This window comes from Ceratotherium simum, chromosome 32, assembly GCF_057802395.1.
Source record: "Ceratotherium simum simum isolate JZ-2026a chromosome 32, ASM5780239v1, whole genome shotgun sequence".
NCBI lineage: Eukaryota > Metazoa > Chordata > Mammalia > Perissodactyla > Rhinocerotidae > Ceratotherium > Ceratotherium simum.
The window spans coordinates 20,127,327-20,133,846 of record NC_141931.1 but is presented as its reverse complement, the minus strand read 5'-3'; positions in this window follow the sequence as shown (position 1 = coordinate 20,133,846).

Sequence of the window (6,520 nt, the reverse complement as noted above, 5' to 3'; positions counted from 1 at the left end):
CATATAACATAAAATTTACCATCTTCACTATGCGTAAGTGTACAGTCAGTAGTGTTAAGTACATTCACATTATTGTGTAACCAATCTCCAGAACTCTTTGTGTCTTGTAAAACTGAAACTCTGTACCTATTAAAGACTAACTCCCCATTCCCTCTTCTTCCCAGCCCCTGGCAACGAACATTCTACTTTCTGTCTCTATGGATTTAACTACTCACATGGAAACGGAATCATACAATATTTGTCCTTTTGTGTCTGACTTATTTCACTTAGCATAACGTCTTCAAGGTTCAGCCATGTTGTAGCATGTATCAGAATTTCTTTCTCTTTGAAGTCTGAAACCTTATATCCTAAGAAAGACCACTGCTTTGGACGATTTTTCAGTCCTGAGACAATCTTTCAGGAACGCTTGGCTGTCAAGCCAATAGTGGCTCTTCTTGCTGTGACTGTCCTAAAAAAACAGTCTTGGTCTACAAGTGAGTTCTGCCCCTAAACAATTTCTTGTTCCCTAAACAATTTCCAAGCTGAACGATCCATGCAAACTCTAGTATCTGACTCCAAGCAGGATGTGACCACTTAATAGTCAATATTGATGCCAAAGAGGAAGGTGGCTCACATGAAACTGAGAAGGAACTGTATATATATATAAAGTCTCTGCTCTATAGTAAAACCTCCTCCCTTCTTGTCAGAGCTTTCTAAAGTAGGAACAGTGAATCTCTCCAATTTAGTATTTTTCCATGAATTTTCTTTTTCCCAGAGGAGATGCGGACCCACTTAATTCAGCATTTAACATTTAAATACAGCAAGTGTAAAATAAAGGCCAAAGAAAAAAATGGATAAAAAGCATCATGTTATTTCTAAAGCAGATTTGGAGTCTGTCACAGTAGTTTAGCTTGACAGTCGGTCATAAATTGTACATAAATGTTCTTGGAGTTATGGTTTCAATTCTATTTTTGGGCCTCTAATAGAGGAGTTAGAGTGGGCTTCATGACAGGCTTCCCTTCTTAGGCAAAGGCACCAGGGAGGGGGTGGCGGTGCTGTGATGAATGCTCCAATAGCCAAGAATGTACAGAAAATATATATTTCCCTGATGGGTGAGCTCATATTCACAGACCTTCCTAATCAGCTAATGCATTTGCTATGTCTGCAGTTGATGCAAAAACTACAGCAAACAACATTAGCAACAAAGACTCAACACAAGCTGACTTCTTGCCATGTAGTTGCCATCTTTTGTTAAAACTATAGTCATGAGTCGCTTAATGATGGGTATGCGTTCTGAGAAATGCGTTGTTAGGCGATTTCGTCATGGTGCAAACATCATGGAGTGTACTTACACAAACCTAGGTGGTATAGCCTGCTACACACCTAGGCTCTATGGTACTAATCTTATGGGACCACCATCGTATATGCAGTCCGTCGTTGACCGGAACGTCGTTATGTGGAGCATGACTGTATGGTTCCCTGAAGGTACTCAAAAGCCAGGTGCCTTCTCTCATCAGGTAAGAGAGCAATGGGTGAATAATCAGCCATACAACCAGGAGACTATTAGGGAGGATAGGTGTATATGTAGATGCAATATTGTTCTGGTCTCCTGGGATCTCAGGACAGCTTTCAAAGTCAGGTTTCCTCTAGTCCCTTTCCTAATGAGTTAAATTGGGACCAAGTATTTTGAATACAGTATCTGGAATTTCACGAAAAATATACTGGTTTATTTCATTAATCTTCTTCCTGGGATGGACAAGAGATCAGCTAATGGAGAACAGCTAATATTTTTCATTTAAGGTGCTCAGTCTCCCAGTCCTAGCAATGACTTGACAGGGTTGTAAGACCAGTCCAAGGCAGTGGCTTCTGGAATATAAACAGCAAACTTCAGGGATGAGAAGCTGTGCATAATTTGGGCAGTGTGAGTGGTTAGTATTCTTGAGCTAGGACTCTGAGCTTTGAGGACATCCTACTTTTAGGAACAAAATCACTTTAACAGTTTCCAAAGTAAGATATTGAGCACAGGGGAGTTAGCATAAAGACAGAATGAGGGAATTGGTAGTGGGTTGTGGATGCCACTGTAAGAGACATTTATTATCATGAGTTCTGGTGTTAGTGGGTGATATAAGCCCTGTAGGGTAAGTTGGTATCCTAGAGGCAGCAGTACCACGCCAGTCTTAAGGCAGGGAAACTGTTGATGATACATTATTATAAGGGAACTTCACTGGCATCCGTGCTTATGTGAGAATTTGGTAAAAGATAGCTTGGGCAGATTGAAGGTGGAAGTTTCTTTAGTAACTATATTCTGTCTAATTGATACATATATTTGGTAACTTTGGAGAAGTTTTATTGATGTCAGTATCAAATCTTAAGACTTATTTGCTCATTCATTCATGCATCCTTTCTACAAATATTTATTTGGCAACTAGGCCGGATAGTCGGATGTGTGCTAGTGCTGCTAAGAAAATTAAGATGTAATGCTTTCTTCTAGACCTTACAGTCTTGAGAAGACGTAGCAAGATGTGCTGGTGTAATTTTATACTATCTTTTTTTGAGGAGGTGAAAGAAAATTGTCCTTTCTTATTGAGAGCACTCACTCTGGGACTTAGGGGATGAAGAAGAGCTCACTGATAAAGGAGGAAAGGTGAACATTACTCCCACCCCATGGGAAAGGCAATGAGCAAGAATGAGTGAGGTATAGAGTACACCTCTCAAGGATGGGGTTTGCAGCAATAAGTGAAGGGGCGTGGCGAGGGGCAGTGATGGATCCTAGGGGTTTAAGGAGCCAAAGACTCAATACTGGCAGCACAGGATACTGATAGACATGACTTTGATGATATAAATCTCAGCTGGGATAAAACACACTTTAGTCATTGATCAAAGCTTAGTGGCCACCTGAGAAGGATCTGACATGCACTCCCATGCTGGGGCTCACCAGTTGAGAACAATTAATCAGCCACACACCTGATATGGTAGACAAATGCTAGAATCTGTTCTGCACATTTAAATAATAACATTTATGGCATGTTTTTAAATTTCATGTTTCTTTCTGTTCGAATCGCTAGTGACCATCTCCTTCTCCCATGTCTACGAAAAATCTCCTCCCGCAGGCTCAACAATTTGGTGATAGGATTCAGAAAAAAAGAAAGTCTTTGGAGGGTGGGGACTGGCTGAATTCCCTGTACAAACAAGAAGTCAGTCTCCTCTCAGCCCACCTTAAGGAAATTCTGGGCAAACCATTCTTCTGGAGAGAACTATGTTATTCTGCAGCCCTGAAAACAAATCGTCCACCTCAAAAGTGTGAGCACTCTACAGAGGTGAGGTCCTTGGTTCAACCAGATCACAGTTCAATTCATATCAAACAATCTCTATTAAGAACAACGAGTAAGCTCAAGGCAGTAGGAAATTGAATATGCAGAAATGTTTTTCTGGAAAGGTCTCTCTGTCTGCCCTAGAGCAGTGATTTCTACTCAGCAAAACCATTTATTTGAAGGTCAGGTACAAAGCAGTGGATCAGTCCACCATCCCGTTGATCAGAATTGGTCATTAAGATAACCTCATAACCATTGTAGTACCTCCATTGGTGAATCTAAGCAGAAATTTGATCCAATGATAAAATAATTGCTGAGATATTTTTTTAGAAAAGCAAAATCAGGGCCAGCCTGGTGGTGTAGTGGTTGGGTTCGCAGGCTCCACTTTGGCAGCCTGAGGTTCACTGGTTGGGATCCCAGGTGAGGACCTATGCAACGCTCATCAAGTCATGCTGTGGAGGTGTCCCACATACAAAATAGAGGAAGATTTTGGTCCCAGATCAGGGAGAATCTTCCTCAAGCAAAAAAAGGAAGATTGGCAACAGATGTTATCTCAGGGCCAATTCTCCTCACCAAAAAAAAAAAAAAAAAAAGCGAAATCATTGGCTTTTATCTTGATCACTCAATTTCATCCCACAGACCCAGTTTAGAGTGCAAAAAAACCCTGAAACGCATAAAAGCAACTGATTTAATGTCCTATTGACGTACTTGGCTGTGAAGCTTCTGCCTTACCTTAAAACTAGAAAGAAAGAGGATTTTTGAAGATATGCTTGCTTAAGTAAAACAGGCTCTTTTGAGGACCCTACAGACAGCTGCCTGTCTGGGTCTAGTCATAAAGGCTCGCCTGTCTGCTCTAGCTGTCTCTCGGAGGACAGACACGCTAATTTAAAGGTCTGCCTCTGTAGAGCCCCCGGCATGCTGGCACTGCAGTGGAGCAGGGAGATTGTATCAGCAGACCATGCTCGCAGTGTCTGCCTCATTCTTCCCGTGTTTGTGTCAGATGGCTTACACAACAAACCTTCTCTTCCCCACTCACAATGCACTTTCAATTTTGACAGCTTCTCTGACAAGTACAACGGCTTTATTCCTCCACATCTGTCCCCCTCGCCCCACTCCAGCCCTGCCTCCCACACCCGCATCTCACGCCTGTTCACAAGGATGAATTTCAAGACTTTCAAAAGGAACAGGCAGTGAAATTCACGTCAGGCTCATGCCCTGGTGGTCTGAGCCTATGGGGGAGAGAAACATAATAACTTGCCTGATCTTCTTTCAGTCTTTCCACCTGTCACCTACTCTACCCTTTGGAGTAATAGAGGCTTGTAGAGATTCCGAGATCACCATCAGCAGGCACATTGGGAACGTGCCAAGGCTAACCATCTCAGCTCCCCCACCTGCACTTTCTAGAACACCCTGCATTCTAGAGTTCAAATGTAGGTTGTGGAAGCACAGATCCTTCCCACGTTCTTCCAGATCTTTTACAGACATTTTTGATGACTCTTTCTCATCTGCAAAAGTTACACAGGATTTAAAGATTTCCATGCCTTCCAGGGTTGTTTTGAGAATGAACACGATAACTCTAGGTAAAGCGCTTAGAGCTGGTCTGAAATGAGAAGCCATGGGCGTGTGAACTATGTGATGGTTACTGTGTCCCCCCAAAATTTGTTAAGTAGAAGACCTAATCTCCAATGTGATGGTATTTGGAAGTGGGGCCTTTGGGAGCTAATTAGGACATGAGGGCGGAGCCCTCAAGAAAGGGATTAGTGCCCTTATAAAAGAGACCCCACAGAGCTCCCTTGCCCCTTCCTTCCACCATGTGAGTTTATATAGAAGATGATCATCTATGAACCAGGAAGTGATAGAACCATGAACCAGGAAATAGGTTCTCACCAGACACTGAATCTGCTAACACCTTGATCTTGGACTTGCTAGCTTCCAAAGCTGTGAGAAAGAAATTTCTGTTGCTTATAAGCCACCCGGTCTTTAGTATGTTGTTCTAGCAGCCCAAATAGACTAAGACACTATTGTTACATACACTCCACTTGGGGGACCTTTGAGTGAGGGAGTTTGCTCAGTTATGTCATTGCCAAAGCAAGACAGTCTGTTGGTCATAAAAGAACACCCCACGGAGAACCACCATCCATTCTAAGTAACTCTGACTTAGATTGGATTTTCTCTTCCCGAAAGCCTTTCTCATGTTGCTTTAGGATGATCAATGACTCTTAACCTCTTCAGAGTCAATGGTCTTTTGTTATAACAAATATACTATAATGCCCCTCAAATGAGGAGCAAATGAAATTCTTTGAAATCATTGTTGTCAAATGAAATTCATGGATAATGTAACCTACCTACACATATTATTTAAAAAATGTCAACGCAATTCTCTGTTATGTAAACAAATGACAAAAGGAAAGTAATCCATAATCAAATAATAAACATCACTATATGTAAATGTCTGTGAATAAAGAAACTACATCAGAAAACATGGTGAAGTGATCAATTGCTTAATTACTGTGAATGTGACAGATACAAATGCACACTGACATCAGCCTGCTCCCTGTGACGTCAGTGTGATGTCCTGTCTCCCGCCATCCCTCCTTACTTCATCAGCTGCTGGGAGGGCAACCTCCCTGGGCTTGACCAGTGACAAAGGAGAGGGGAGATCCTGAATGGAAGGACATATGGCTGTGTGCGTTTGAGCAGGAGAGGGTGGTGTTTGAGACTCATGTACATTCTGAGCAGTCTTAGTAACTTTGCTTGGTGTTCCAGACCAACTCAAAAGCTATTGGGGAGGCTGTAAGAATGACTAGATAGGCCTGGAATGGAACTGAATATTTCCTGGTCTCCAGTATATTCTTGAGATATTACGTCCCTGGATAGCAAGAGCGATCTATTGTAACTTGAACTTTTTTCCATTTGGTCCCTAGGGTCCTCCACTTAAGGACAGGCAAGGAGGCTAAGACACTGTTCACCTTGACATTGCCCAAATTCTCATCAAAACGCATTTGTTGTGTTGTACATGTCCTGGTCTTACTCCTCAGACTGCGGAAGAGCTGGCTGGGCACTGTCCGTCAGCTGTGGTGGGCTGGCATCATGTGAGTGTAGCTCTCTACGAGTTCACAGGTGATCAGAATCCAGAGACTGGTTCTTGACTGTGGCTCGATCCATCAGCTGGCAGAACCCTGCGTTTTCCATGCCCGATCTCCAGAACTTGGAAGAGCATTCTGGGTACA